Below are 16,886 nucleotides of genomic sequence, written 5' to 3' on the forward strand. Positions count from 1 at the left end.
CTGATGTCCAGGGCCCATCTCTCTCTCTACCACTGTTATCCCTGCCAGGGCCCATATCTCTCTCTACCACTGATATCCCTGCCAGGGCCCATATCTCTCTCTACCACTGATGTCCCTATCCCTGCCACTGACCCCATCTCTCTCTCTACCACTGATATCCCTGCCAGGGCCCATATCTCTCTCTACCACTGATGTCCCTGCCAGGGCCCATCTCTCTCTCTCTACCACTGATATCCCTGCCAGGCCCATCTCTCTCTCTACCACTGTTATCCCTGCCAGGGCCCATCTCTCTCTCTCTACCACTGTTATCCCTGCCAGGGCCCATCTCTCTACCACTGTTATCCCTGCTAGGGCCCATCTCTCTCTCTACCACTGTTATCCCTGCCAGGGCCCATCTCTCTCTCTCTACCACTGATATCCCTGCCAGGGCCCATCTCTCTCTCTACCACTGATGTCCCTGCCAGGGCCCATCTCTCTCTCTACCACTGTTATCCCTGCCAGGGCCCATATCTCTCTCTACCACTGATATCCCTGCCAGGGCCCATCTCTCTCTCTAACACTGATATCCCTGCCAGGGCCCATATCTCTCTCTCTACCACTGATATCCCTGCCAGGGCACATCTCTCTCTCTCTACCACTGATGTCCCTGCTAGGGCCCATCTCTCTACCACTGATGTCCCTGCTAGGGCCCATCTCTCTACCACTGATATCCCTGCCAGGGTCCATCTCTCTCTCTACCACTGATGTCCCTGCCAGGGCCCATCTCTCTCTCTACCACTGATATTCCTTCCAGGGCCCATCTCTCTCTCTCTACCACTGTTATCCCTGCCAGGGCCCATCTCTCTCTCTCTACCACTGATATCCCTGCCAGGGCCCATCTCTCTCTCTCTACCACTGATATCCCTGCCAGGGCCCATCTCTCTACCACTGTTATCCCTGCCAGGGCCCATCTCTCTCTCTCTACCACTGATATCCCTGCCAGGGCCCATCTCTCTCTCTACCACTGATGTCCCTGCCAGGGCACATCTCTCTCTCTACCACTGATGTCCCTGCTAGGGCCCATCTCCTCTCTACCACTGATATTCCTTCCAGGGCCCATCTCTCTCTACCACTGATGTCCCTGCTAGGGCCCATCTCTCTCTCTACCACTGATATTCCTTCCAGGGCACATCTCCTCTCTACCACTGATGTCCCTGCTAGGGCCCATCTCTCTCTCTACCACTGATATTCCTTCCAGGGCCCATCTCTCTCTCTACCACTGATATTCCTTCCAGGGCACATCTCTCTCTCTACCACTGATGTCCCTGCTAGGGCACATCTCTCTCTCTACCACTGATGTCCCTGCCAGGGCCCATCTCTCTCTCTACCACTGATATTCCTTCCAGGGCCCATCTCTCTCTCTACCACTGATATTCCTTCCAGGGCCCATCTCTCTCTCTACCACTGTTATCCCTGCCAGGGTCCATCTCGCTCTCTAAGGGTCACATTGTATTACATCATCACTCAATCACTGTTCCAGGAGAGACAGAGGAGCTGTCAGAGGAAGAGCTGCAGGCATCTACAGTAGACCTTGTGGAAAAACGCACACACACACACACACACACACACACACACACACACACACACACACTGTACAATAGAAAATGCTCAACGGCCGAATGCAGAGGTAAAGACTTTAAGAGTCTTAGTTTAATAAACCAGAGCATGTATTTCTCCATCAAATCTCTATTATGTTGCAGAAATCCCAGTCGTTCTCCTACATGTTTCTACTGTTGGTCTGTTGTCCAACAATTTGACATGCAGACACTCAAGATAAAACCTCATCTAAAACACAGACGACGAAGAACAATGATTAACAATCACATTCAGATTGCTTTCAGGCCCAGTCCCAAGGGACACCCTGTTCCCTGTTATAGTGCACTACTTTTAGATAGGGTTGTTTCTCCAAAGTCCAATAGAAGGCCATTTGGGATGCACATAAGTGATGCAACAGAATGCCTGAGGAACAATGGGGTAGATTCCAGAACACTCCAGACCTCTAGGAGGGTTCTACACCTCTCTTGGCAGGAATCACCACAGCACCATTCACGACTGCCAGACAGGGAAGTTAAGTGGTTTAAGATGTGTTGCTACAGAGCAGACAGATGAATTCCTGCCCTGAATGAGATGCTACGGTGGTTCTGGATGAGACAGGCTGGGCTGGTCCCTACACCATGTGGAATACATTGATTCTCTCTCAACAGAGCAGTGGTTGTGGTGAGCAGCTGTGAGCTGCTTTAGTGGGATCTATGTATATCAGAACCAGCTGCTATAGTGGAATCTATGTATATCAGAACCAGCTGTTATAGTGGGATCTATGTATATCAGAACCAGCTGCTATAGTGGGATCTATGTATATCAGAACCAGCTGCTATAGTGGGACCTACGTACATCTGAACCAGCTGCCATAGTGGGACCTACGTACATCAGAACCAGCTGCCATAGTGGGACCTACGTATATCAGGACCAGCTGTGAACTGTGTCCTAAATAGCACCTTATTCCCTAGATAGTGACAAAAGTAGTGTGAAATAGGGAATAGGGTGGGTGCTATAAATGAAATGAAATCAAATTTATTTATATAGCCCTTCGTACATCAGCTGATATCTCAAAGTGCTGTACAGAAACCCAGCCTAAAACCCCAAACAGCAAGCAATGCAGGTGTAGAAGCACGGTGGCTAGGAAAAACTCCCTAGAAAGGCCAAAACCTAGGAAGAAACCTAGAGAGGAACCAGGCTATGTGGGGTGGCCAGTCCTCTTCTGGCTGTGCCGGGTGGAGATTATAACAGAACATGGCCAAGATGTTCAAATGTTCATAAATGACCAGCATGGTCCAATAATAATAAGGCAGAACAGTTGAAACTGGAGCAGAAGCACGGCCAGGTGGACTGGGGACAGCAAGGAGTCATCATGTCAGGTAGTCCTGAGGCATGGTCCTAGGGCTCAGGTCCTCTGAGAGAGAGAAAGAAAGAGAGAAAAAGAGAATTAGAGAGAGCATACTTAAATTCACACAGGACACCGAATAGGACAGGAGAAGTACTCCAGATATAAGAAACTGACCCTAGCCCCCCGACACATAAACTACTGCAGCATAAATACTGGAGGCTGAGACAGGAGGGGTCAGGAGACACTGTGGCCCCATCCGAGGACACCCCCGGACAGGGCCAAACAGGAAGGATATAACCCCACCCACTTCGCGAAAGCACAGCCCCCACACCACTAGAGGGATATCTTCAACCACCAACTTACCATCCTGAGACGAGGCTGAGTATAGCCCACAAAGCTCTCCGCCACGGCACAACCCAATGGGGGGGGTGGCGCCAACCCAGACAGGATGATCACATCAGTGACTCAACCCACTCAGGTGACGCACCCCTCCCAGGGACGGTATGAGAGAGCCCCAGTAAGCCAGTGACTCAGCCCCTGTAATAGGGTTAGAGGCAGAAAATCCCAGTGGAAAGAGGGGAACCGGCCAGGCAGAGACAGCAAGGGCGGTTCGTTGCTCCAGAGCCTTTCCGTTCACCTTCCCACTCCTGGGCCGGACTACACTCAATCTTGTTCTCAACTAGCCTACCTGGTTAAATAAAGGTGAAATAAAAAATAAAAATAAATAAAAAAATCATATGACCCACTGAAGAGATGAGTCTTGAGTAGAGACTTAAAGGTTGAGACCGAGTTTGCGTCGCTGACATGGGTAGGCAGACCGTTCCATAAAAATGGAGCTCTATAGGAGAAAGCCCTGCCTCCAGCTGTTTGCTTAGAAATTCTATGGACAATTAGGAGGCCTGCGTCTTGTGACCGTAGCGTACGTGTAGGTATGTACGGCAGGACCAAATCGGAAAGATAGGTAGGAGCAAGCCCATGTAATGCTTTGTAGGTTAGCAGTAAAACCTTGAAATCAGCCCTTGCTTTGACAGGAAGCCAGTGTAGATTCTAGCAGCCGTATTTAGCACTAACTGAAGTTTATTTAGTGCTTTATCCGGGTAGCCGGAAAGTAGAGCATTACAGTAGTCTAACCTAAAAGTGACAAAAAGCATGGATTAATTTTTCTGCATCATTTTTGGACAGAAAGTGTCTGATTTTTGCATGTTACGTAGATGGAAAAAAACTGTCCTTGAAATGGTCTTGATATGTTCTTCAAAAGAGAGATCAGGGTCCAGAGTAACGCCGAGGTCCTTCACAGTTTTATTTGAGACCATTAAGATTAATTGTCAGATTCAACAGAAGATCTCTTTGTTTCTTGGGACCTAGAACAAGCATCTCTGTTTTGTCCGAGTTTAAAAGTAGAACGTTTGCAGCCATCCACTTCCTTATGTCTGAAACGCAGGCTTCCAAGAGGGCAATTTTGGGGCTTCACCATGTTTCATTGAAATGTACAGCTATGTGTCATCCGCATAGCAGTGAAAGTTAACATTATGTTTTCGAATGACATCCCCAAGAGGTAAAATATATAGTGAAAACAATAGTGGTCCTAAAACGGAACCTTGAGGAACACCGGAATTTACAGTTGATTTGTCAGAGGACAAACCATTCGCAGAGACAAACTGATATCTTTCCGACAGATAAGATCTAAACCAGGCCAGAACTTGTCCATGTAGACCAATTTGGGTTTCCAATCTCTCCAAAAGAATGTGGTGATCGATGGTATCAAAAGCAGCACTAAGGTCTAGGAGCACAAGGACAGATGCAGAGCCTCGGGCTCTGCATGCTATAGGGCTCTGGTCTAAAGTAATGCACTATATAGGGAATAGGGTTCCATAGGGCTCTGGTCTAAAGTAGTGCACTATGTAGGGAATAGGGTTACATAGGGCTCTGGTCTAAAGTAGTGCACTATGTGGGGAATAGGGTGCCATAGGACTCTGGTTTAAAGTAGTGCACTATATAGGGAATAGGGTTCCATAGCGCTCTGGTATAAAGTAGTGTACAATATAGGGAATATGGTTCCATAGGGCTCTGGTCTAAAGTAGTGTACTATATAGGGAATAGGGTTCTATAGGGCTCTGGTCTAAAGTAGTGCACTATATAGGGAATAGGGTTCTATAGGGCTCTGGTCTAAAGTAGTGTACTATATAGGGAATAGGGTTCTATAGGGCTCTGGTCTAAAGTAGTGCACTATATAGGGAATAGGGTTCTATAGGGCTCTGGTCTAAAGTAGTGTACTATATAGGGTATAGGGTTCCATTTGGGACACATCCCTTTTTACCATGTTTCTGGGGCTTTTCAGGTTCCAGCGGAACCCCACGAGGTGAGGGAGGTTTCCCTTCTTCAACACGCTGTGGAACAGTTTGCTCTACTTCTGTTTTACCAGGAAGTCCTGTGAAAGAAGACATTTCTGAATAAGGAGAGCAGGCCAAGAAGTAGAGATGGAAAGATATTACACACAATGGAATATCATTTCCTGAAGAGCAACAACACTTTGCAATCATTTAAAAATGTAGAAAACAGACCAGTTTGATCTACAAAGGATGGCGACAGTTTGAAGTTTCTGCAAAGCAACAACTTAGCTTTTTTAAAGCTCTTTTGGTCAACACATTATTCAGTTTGATGTCATTTACATCTCACTGGGCATCTGGCCTATCTCCACATTACTGATGGGTTTCACCTCAGGACGAGGTCAAACACACACACACACACGCACACATACACACACACACACAGCTGATGGGTTTCACACATACACACACACACACTGCTGATGGGTTTCACCTCAGGACGAGGTCAAACACACACACACACACGCACACACACACACACACACACAGCTGATGGGTTTCACCTCAGGACGAGGTCAGACACACAGCTGATGGGTTTCACCTCAGGACGAGGTCAGACACAAAGCTGATGGGTTTCACCTCAGGACGAGGTCAGACACACACAGCTGATGGGTTTGATGAGTGTGATCTCCGTAACGGGTGACTTGGTCTGTTTCCACCGTAGCGTAACCACTGACTTGGTCTGTTTCCACCGTAGCGTAACCACTGACTTGGTCTGTTTCCACCGTAGCGTAACCACTGACTTGGTCTGTTTCCACCGAAGCGTAACCACTGACTTGGTCTGTTTCCAATACTGACTTGGTCTGTTTCAGAGACAAACACCACTGACTTGGTCTGTTTCCACCGTAGCGTAACCACTGACTTGGTCTGTTTCCTGGTCTGCAAGGTCTGTTTCCACCGGTTGTTTCTGTTTCCACCTTACTCTCAATGGGTCTGCAAGCCGTTGTTTACCTTCTCAATGGTTTTTCTAGTTACCTGTCCAAAATATGATTAGTTAACGTAACGTTTAGATCACCCAGACTCAGTAACGTAATCTGATTACTTTCAGTTACTTTTGGAAAACATTTCCCTTTAGAGGCTGTACAAGACAAAAAAATAACCCTTCAAACACATGGAACTATTCCTAGGATTACACCAGGGTTGGATAGGTTACTTTCTAAATTAACTCCATTACAGTTACTTCTTAAATCAGTAATGTAACTTTTAACTCAGTGATGTAATCTCATTACTTTCAGTTACTGTTGGATTACTTTACCCTTAAGAGACTGTACAAGACAAAAACAAACCATCAAACATATCTGGTGTGTCATTATAGTGGGCTCTGATTGGTGGTCATCATTTGGCGTCATCATAGTGGTCTCTGATTGGTGGTCATCATCATTATAGTGGGCTCTGATTGGTGGTCATCATTTGCTGTCATCGTTTTGAATGTCATATGTGTAAAAAGGGCATTACTGTGATTTCATGCTATTAACCCACCACTATGTGTGCCAAAATCATGTTAGGTTGAGCATGATGAAGACAGCTTGTCTGTCGAAAGGTTGGTTATTCAATTATTGCATCTGAGCTCCTAGTGTGCGGCTCTACTTTCATTTTTCAAGTGTTCTACTCCGCTAAACAGGTGTTCTACTCTGCTAGCCAGCACCTCTCCTAAACAGGTGTTCTCCTCCGCTAGCCAACACCTCTCCTAAACAGGTGTTCCTAAACAGGTGTTCTACTCCGCTAGCCAGCACCTCTCCTAAACAGGTGTTCTACTCCGCTAGCCAGCACCTCTCCTAAACAGGTGTTCTACTCTGCTAGCCAGCACCTCTCCTAAACAGGTGTTCTACTCTGCTTGCCAGCACCTCTCCTAAACAGGTGTTCTACTCTGCTAGCCAGTACCTCTCCTAAACAGGTGTTCTACTCTGCTAGCCAGTACCTCTCCTAAACAGGTGTTCTACTCTGCTAGCCAGCACCTCTCCTAAACAGATGTGTGTTTCTTTCGCTATGTTAGGGTTGGAGTGTAAACCTACAGGACAGTATCTCTCCAGGAACAGGGTTGGAGTGTAAACCTACAGGAGGGTATCTCTCCAGGAACAGGGTTGGAGTGTAAACCTACAGGACAGTATCTCTCCAGGAACAGGGTTGGAGTGTAAACCTACAGGAGGGTATCTCTCCAGGAACAGGGTTGGAGTGTAAACCTACAGGAGGGTATCTCTCCAGGAACAGGGTTGGAGTGTAAACCTACAGGAGGGTATCTCTCCAGGAACAGGGTTGGAGTGTAAACCTACAGGAGGGTATCTCTCCAGGAACAGGGTTGGAGTGTAAACCTACAGGACAGTATCTCTCCAGGAACAGGGTTGGAGTGTAAACCTACAGGAGGGTATCTCTCCAGGAACAGGGTTGGAGTGTAAACCTACAGGACAGTATCTCTCCAGGAACAGGGTTGGAGTGTAAACCTACAGGAGGGTATCTCTCCAGGAACAGGGTTGGAGTGTAAACCTACAGGAGGGTAGTATACACAGGGTTCCCATGTGTTTGATCCCCTTCCATTCACTCCGTTCCAGACATTATTATGAGCCGTCCTCCCCTCAGTCTCACCTGGTAAACATTATTATGAGCCGTCCTCCCCTCAGTCTCCACTGGTAAACATTATTATGAGCCATCCTCCCCTCAGTCTCACCTGGTAAACATTATTATGAGCCATTCTCCCCTCAGCAGTCTCCACTGGTTTGGTAAAAAGGGGTCAGCTCCTCTTTACAGACTGTAGGTGGAAGTGGAGGGAACTTTTTTTTATTAGTCAAAGTCATTTTGGTGTATATTAGCGTGACTCAACATTTAAAGTTAGTTTATTTTGAAATACTTAATGCAACACAATAACATTTAGTTTTTACACTGGCCAACATATCCACTTAATATAATGGAATGTATGAAATCTGAACTTGCTTTTTCAACATATCAATTCAGTATTAATTCAGCTCAACATATTGAGGTAAATTAACTGTGTAGTACAGCGTTTCCCAAACTCGGGTCCTGGGACCCCGAGAGGTGCAGGTTTCGGTTTTTGCCCCTAGCACTAAACAGTTGATTGAAATAATGAACTCGTCATTAATCTTTGATTATTGAAATCAGCTGTGTAGTGCTGGGGGGGGCTGGTTTAGTGGGATTTCTATCAAAATTACCCCATTCCTGTTCTAGCCATATCAATTCGTACAAACAAGTGATTTTACTTCATAACCAGAAGTCCCAGAAATATGTGGGAACATCTGTGAGCCTACTCTAGTCCCGTTGTTTCAGCCCTCTGAGACTAAGCAAACATTGGGATCATACTGGGAATGCATTACGATCCCAGACAAGCTATATAGCCTTCACCAGGACGTTGTCTGTTTCACTCAATGTCTACAGACTCAAACTGACCCACTTTCTGACACTCACTCTCTTTATAAATGCAGAGTTGGGTGAAGTAATGGATTACATTTAACTGATTACATTTGTATTTATTTATTATTATTGTAATCTATTATGTTAGCAGCACAAATATTGTAATCAGATTACAGATTGGGGGGGGGGGAAAGAGTGGATGATTACTTCTAGGATTACCTTTTAATTCAGAAAGGATATTTGTAAAAACACCTGTTTTCTCAAAGACATTCAAATCTTGTTTGTTCCGGCTAAGTGGACCAAGTTAGAGACTCTGATCTGGTGGACTCACTAAACACACGTGCTGTGTTTGAACATTATGGCTGAGTTTTATAGTGTGCCCCTGTCTTTCTGACAATTTAAAAAACAAGAAAATAGTGCTGTCTGGTTTGGTTAATAAGGAATTTGTAATGATGTATACTTTTACTTTTGATACTAAAGTATATTTTAATCCAAATACTTTTACACAAGTAGTATTTTACTGGCTGACTTTTACTCAAGTAGTATTTTACTGGCTGACTTTTACTCAAGTAGTATTTTACTGGCTGACTTTTACTCAAGTAGTATTTTACTGGCTGACTTTTACTCAAGTAGTATTTTACTGGCTGACTTTTACTCAAGTAGAATTTTACTGGGTGACTTTTACTCAAGTAGAATTTTACTGGGTGACTTTTACTCAAGTAGTATTTTACTGGCTGACTTTTACTCAAGTAGTATTTTACTGGCTGACTTTTACTCAAGTAGTATTTTACTGGCTGACTTTTACTCAAGTAGTATTTTACTGGCTGACTTTTACTCAAGTAGTATTTTACTGGCTGACTTTTACTCAAGTAGTATTTTACTGGCTGACTTTTACTCAAGTAGTATTTTACTGGCTGACTTTTACTCAAGTAGTATTTTACTGGCTGACTTTTACTCAAGTAGTATTTTACTGGCTGACTTTTACTCAAGTAGTATTTTACTGGCTGACTTTTACTCAAGTAGTATTTTACTAGCTGACTTTTACTTTTACCGTTATTATAACGTTATTATTATGGTATTATTATCAGTAGTAGATGTAAGGATATAACCTAATGGTATAATAATGGTATTATTATGGTATTATTATCAGTAGTAGATGTAAGGATATAACCTAATAGTGTTATTATCAGTAGTAGATGTAAGGAAATAACCTAATGGTATTATTATCAGTAGTAGATGTAAGGATATAACCTAATGGTATTATTATGGTATTATTATCAGTAGTAGATGTAAGGATATAACCTAATGGTATTATTATCAGTAGTAGATGTAAGGATATAACCTAATGGTATTATTATCAGTAGTAGATGTAAGGATATAACCTAATGGTATTATTATCAGTAGTAGATGTAAGGATATAACCTAATGGTATTATTATCAGTAGTAGATGTAAGGATATAACCTAATGGTATTATTATGATATTATTATCAGTAGTAGATGTAAGGATATAACCTAATGGTATTATTATCAGTAGTAGATGTAAGGATATAACCTAATGGTATTATTATCAGTAGTAGATGTAAGGATATAACCTAATGGTATTATTATCAGTAGTAGATGTAAGGAAATAACCTAATGGTATTATTATCAGTAGTAGATGGGTTAGTAGAAGCTTACAAAACCAACCCACGATCGAATCCCCGAGCTGACAAGGTAAAAATGTGTCATTCTACCCCTGGACAAGGCATGTAAATCACTGTTCCTAGGCTGTCATTGTAAATAAGAATTTGACTTGCCTAGTTAAATGAAGGTTATATTTAGATGTTTTAATTAATGCAAAAGAGAAAGTAATTTTAAACTAACTAAAAGTAATCACTTCACATTACTGAGTTTGGGTAATCCAAAAGTTAAGTTACCAAATACAATTTGACAGGTAGCGAGTAACAGATTGAAAGTAACCAACCCGGTCCAGGGTTCTAGCTAGGAGATGACCTGAATTACTACCCTGGTAGTCCAGGGTTCTAGCTAGGAGATGACCTGAATTACTACCCTGGTAGTCCAGGGTTCTAGCTAGGAGTCGACTTGATTTACAGGGAGTTTTCTATGAAGTCCAGTTGAAGAGGAGGAAATGTATCAGGTATTTTTCAAACGCAGTGAATATTCAGGACGTTGTAGTAGAGCAGCTCACACACACACACACACACACACTAAAGTGTATTCTCAGACAGACTGCTGAACTGAACAGATGACAGTGATTCCTCACAGCACCATGCTCATTCCACGCTCATGGAGCCAGATGTCTCGGGGCTGACAGGCAGGTGGGCCGAGGCTGCTGGGGCTGCTGCACCGACCGGAGCTGAGCTGGAGCTGAGCCGGAGCTGAGCCGGAGTTGGCAGCACTTCAAACCTGGTGGGTATAACCTTTAATTCACATGCTTTTCCTGGCAAGCTGGACAGGGGAGCCATCTGCCAGGCTGGGCTGTATGAGGAGTGTACGGGGGGGCACACAGACATTGCAGAAAGGTACGCACAAATGCACACACAAACCAGGCTAAACTTGTCACTTGGTAGGGCAGGCAACATCTCATCTTATTCAACCTAATGAACTCTTTCAATGGTCTATTATTCCCATTAGTGACGTGTTGCTGATATTGTAACTCAGAAGCCTCCTTGAGGACCTCAGCAATATTGATTCTAAAATCTGCAGGGATTTCAGTGTGTGTACCTTGGGTTTAATAATTCTGCCTCAATATCCCACACTACCAAGTTCCCATAATAACATGTATTGAGTTATGAGTACTCCATCATACATTAGGGTTGTGGTGTCCCCAAACGGTCCCTATTCACTCTGTGGTACACTACGACCAGGGGCCCAGATGAAAAGTAATACATTAGGGTTGTGGTGTCCCCAAACGGTCCCTATTCACTCTGTGGTACACTACGACCAGGGGCCCAGATGAAAAGTAATACATTAGGGTTGTGGTGTCCCCAAACGGTCCCTATTCACTCTGTGGTACACTACAACCAGGGGCCCAGATGAAAAGTAATACATTAGGGTTGTGGTGTCCCCAAACGGTCCCTATTCACTCTGTTGTACACTACGACCAGAGGCCCAGATGAAAAGTAATACATTAGGGTTGTGGTGTCCCCAAACGGTCCCTATTCACTCTGTTGTACACTACGACCAGGGGCCCAGATGAAAAGTAATACATTAGGGTTGTGGTGTCCCCAAACGGTCCCTATTCACTCTGTGGTACACTACGACCAGGGGCCCAGATGAAAAGTAATACATTAGGGTTGTGGTGTCCCCAAACGGTCCCTATTCACTCTGTGGTACACTACGACCAGGGGCCCAGATGAAAAGTAATACATTAGGGTTGTGGTGTCCCCAAATGGTCCCTATTCACTCTGTTGTACACTACGACCAGGAGCCCAGATGAAAAGTAATACATTAGGGTTGTGGTGTCCCCAAATGGTCCCTATTCACTCTGTTGTACACTACGACCAGGGGCCCAGATGAAAAGTAATACATTAGGGTTGTGGTGTCCCCAAACGGTCCCTATTCACTCTGTTGTACACTACGACCAGGGGCCCAGATGAAAAGTAATACATTAGGGTTGTGGTGTCCCCAAACGGTCCCTATTCACTCTGTTGTACACTACGACCAGGGGCCCAGATGAAAAGTAATACATTAGGGTTGTGGTGTCCCCAAACGGTCCCCATTCACTCTGTGGTACACTACGACCAGGGGCCCAGATGAAAAGTAATACATTAGGGTTGTGGTGTCCCCAAATGGTCCCTATTCACTCTGTTGTACTCTACGACCAGGGGCCCAGATGAAAAGTAATACATTAGGGTTGTGGTGTCCCCAAACGGTCCCTATTCACTCTGTTGTACACTACGACCAGGGGCCCAGATGAAAAGTAATACATTAGGGTTGTGGTGTCCCCAAACGGTCCCTATTCACTCTGTTGTACACTACGACCAGAGGCCCAGATGAAAAGTAATACATTAGGGTTGTGGTGTCCCCAAACGGTCCCTATTCACTCTGTGGTACACTACGACCAGGGGCCCAGATGAAAAGTAATACATTAGGGTTGTGGTGTCCCCAAACGGTCCCTATTCACTCTGTTGTACACTACGACCAGAGGCCCAGATGAAAAGTAATACATTAGGGTTGCGGTGTCCCCAAACGGTCCCTATTCACTCTGTGGTACACTACGACCAGGAGCCCAGATGAAAAGTAATACATTAGGGTTGTGGTGTCCCCAAACGGTCCCTATTCACTCTGTGGTACACTACAACCAGGGGCCCAGATGAAAAGTAATACATTAGGGTTGTGGTGTCCCCAAACGGTCCCTATTCACTCTGTGGTACACTACGACCAGGGGCCCAGATGAAAAGTAATACATTAGGGTTGTGTCCCAAACGGTTCCTTTTCCCTCCGGTCAGCCTCAGAGAATAACATCGACCTATACACTGACTGTGAGTGAATTTATACGGAAGTTTATTGGAGATGTTGTACCCACTGTGACTATTAAAACCTACCCTAACCTGAAAATGTGGATGGATGGCGGTTTTTCGCGCAAAACTGAAAGCGTGAACCACCGCATTTAACCATGGAAAGAGGTCTGGGGATATGGCTGAATATAAATAGTTTAGTTATTCCCTCCATAAGGCAATCAAACATGCAAAACGTTGGTCTAGAGACAAAGTGGAGTCGCAATTCCACAGCTCAGACACAAGACGTATGTGGCAGTGTCTACAGACAATCAGCAATGTCACGGACACCAAGGTCACACTTCCAGACAAACTAAACACCTTCTTTGCCCGCTATGACTGAACTAAATGACTACCACCCCGTAGCACTCACTTCTGTCATCATGAAGTGCTTTGAGAGACTAGTCAAGGATCATATCACCTCCACCCTACCTGACACAGTAGACCCACTTCAGTTTGCTTACCACCCCAATAGGTCCATAGATGATGCAATCACCATCACACTGCCCACTGCCCTATCCCATCCTGGACAAGAGGAACACATTTGTGAGAATGCTGTTCATTGACTACAGCTCAGCCTTCAATACCACAGTGCCCTTCAAGTTCATCATTAAGCTGGAGGACTTGGGTCTCAACCACGCCCTGTGCAACTGGGACCTAGACTTTCTGACGGGCCACCCCCAGGTGGTGAAAGTAGGAAACAACATCTCCACTTCATTGACCCTCAACACTGTGGCCCCACAGGGGTGCGTTCTCAGCCCCCTCCTGTACTCCATGTTCACCCATGACTGCGTGGCGTTGCACACCTCAAACTTAATCATCAAGTTTGCAGACGACACAACAGTAGTGGGCTTGATTACCAACAATGACGAGACGGCCTACAGGGAGGAGGTGAGGGCACTCGGAGTGTGGTTTCAGGAAAACAACCTCTCACTCAACGTCAACAAAACAAAGGAGAGGACTTCAGGAAACAGCGGAGGGAGCACCCCCCTATCCACATCGAAGGGACTGCAGTGGAGAGGGTAGTAAGCACTCAACGTCAACAAAAGGAGATGATTGTGGACTTCAGGAAACAGCGGAGGGAGCACCCCCCCATCCACATCGAAGGGACTGCAGTGGAGAAGGTGGAAAGACTTAAATTCCTGGGCGTACACATCACAGACAAACTGAATTGGTCCACTCACACAGACAGCGTCGTGAAGAAGGCGCAGCAGCGCCTTTCAACCTCAGGAGGCTGAAGAAATTTGGCTTGTCACCAAAAGCCTGACAAACTTCTACAGATGCACAATCGAGAGCATCCTGTCGGGCTGTATCACCGCCTGGTACGGCAACTGCACCGCCCTCAACCGTAAGGCTCTCCAGAGGGTAGTGAGGTCTGCACAACGCATCACCGGGGGCAAACTACCTGCCCTCCAGGACACCTACACCACCCGATGTCACAGGAAGGCCATAAAGATCATCAAGGACAACAACCACCCGAGCCACTGCCTGTTCACCCCGCTATCATCCAGAAGGCGAGGTCAGTACAGGTGCATCAAAGCTGGGACCGAGAGACTGAAAAACAGCTTCTATCCCAAGGCCATCAGACTGCTGAACAGCCATCACTAACTCAGGGAGTCTGCTGCCTACATGGAGACCCAATCACTGTCCACTTTAATAAATGGAACACTAGTCACGTTAAACAATGGCACTAAATAATGCCACTTTAATAATGTTTACATATCGTACATTACTCATATCACGTGTATATACTGTATTTTATACCACCTACTGCACCTTGCCTACGCCACTCATCTATATATTTATATGTACATATTCTCATTCACCCCTTTAGATGTGTGTGTATTAGGTAGTTGTTGGGGAATTGTTAGTTAGATTACTTGTTCGTTATTACTGCATTGTCGGAACTAGAAGCACAAGCATTTCGCTACACTCGCATTAACATCTGATAACCATGTGGATGTGACCAATAAAATTTGATTCGATTTTTACGACATCTGTTTTGTTGAAGCATTGATTTGACAAAAAAAGGGGGCCTTTCACTCAATAACACATAACCAATCATCAATATCATCATAAAACAAAAACTTGAATTGGCAATTATCAATGTGGGATTGTAAACGCTGGGAAATTAGTTTGATGTGCAAGATTTCATCTAGAAAAAAAGTGTTCCAAAACAGTTCTTTGGTAGTAAATAAACAGTCACAACACTACAGCTTTACTGCACCAGATTTTCACAATCGCAGAAAAAGAAAAAACAAACCAGGAAGTAGCTGGTTGTTGTTCGCTAGCTACTGTTTTTGACCATCTTCCATCCCTTTGTCATCCTGTCTTTCATAGCCTTTACACTGGCACCATCTGGAAGTTTAACTTTCCTTTATGTGTTATGAATACTGTCATGTCATTGCTTATCTGTTTAAATCACTTTTTACCACATCAAAAAGATTGCTAGCCAAAACCATGTTAGCTATTAGCTGTTGTCATGAAGATGTATTGTGTGTAGACTAGCTGTTTGCTAGCCCCGTTGAAATGTAGCTATGTGGCCTCTGTTGTCGTGGTAATAAGTATGTGTGCAAATGTACAGTATGTTCATATTAGCCTGCTTAGCTCTTTTGACCTGTTGCCAAGGAGACCCTCGACATAAGAAGACTGGAGGATGATGTTGGTGAGATTAACACTGTTAATCAACTGTTTGTCTTATGAGACCTCTGTCAGCAGATAGATGGCCGTCTCTTGTGTTTGTCTTTGTTTTCTAAAATGGTTACATGGTGGAGAAGCAATAGATGGCCATCTCTTGTGTTTGTCTTAGACCTGCAGAAAGATCAAAGACTGAAGAGGAGATGGCCTCTCTTGTGTTTGTCTTATAACCAGTAGGTTTGGTGTTTGTCTTAAGACCTTTATCAGTTATAGTAGCAGTAATTCACTAGTAAAATAGTAGGTTTTGTGTTTGTCTTTGTGTTAAAAGGTTACATGGTGGAGAAGCAAAGTAATTCACTAGTAAAACCAGTAGGTTTGGTGTAAATTGTGTTAGTAGCAGTAATTCACTAGTAAAACCAGTAGGTTTGGTGTAAATTGTGTTAGTCGCAGTAATTCAGGAATAAGTTTTTAAGAGAGAGGTAGAGGGGTAGCAGAGCGAAAGAGATCAGACAGGCCTTCTGCACCACAGAATCTCATCATTCAGATAATTATGATGTGAAATCTCCCTGCAGGCAGAGACAGGCTGCGTCCCATAGAGCAGCCTATTCCTTACATAGTGCACATCTTCTGACCAGGGAATAGTGGATTCATTTGGGACGTGGCATTGCACCAGTGGAAATGAAAAGCCTTTGTTCTCCCACATCATGAAGGAGCTGGTGGGGCACAGTGTAGATGAGACCACAGATGTGTACTTTTTCACGCTCACGCACACACACGCACACACACTACCACTCCACTTTCAATCATAATTACACACACATTTCTTTGACATGTTTTCCATCCTGACCCTACTAGAGAGGGATATAGAATCCACCATCCTGACTCTACTAGAGAGGGATGTAGAATCCACCATCCTGACCCTACTAGAGAGGGATATAGAATCCACCATCCTGACTCTACTAAGGTATCGGGTTTGAAGTTAAGACCCAGGTGCAGACAGTGTCGAATTAACAAAAGTTTATTAATTCGAACACGGGATGTCAAAGGTACAGGACGGCAGGGTCAGGGTCAGGCTCAGG

The sequence above is a fragment of the Oncorhynchus tshawytscha genome, linkage group LG31, assembly GCF_018296145.1.
Source record: "Oncorhynchus tshawytscha isolate Ot180627B linkage group LG31, Otsh_v2.0, whole genome shotgun sequence".
NCBI lineage: Eukaryota > Metazoa > Chordata > Actinopteri > Salmoniformes > Salmonidae > Oncorhynchus > Oncorhynchus tshawytscha.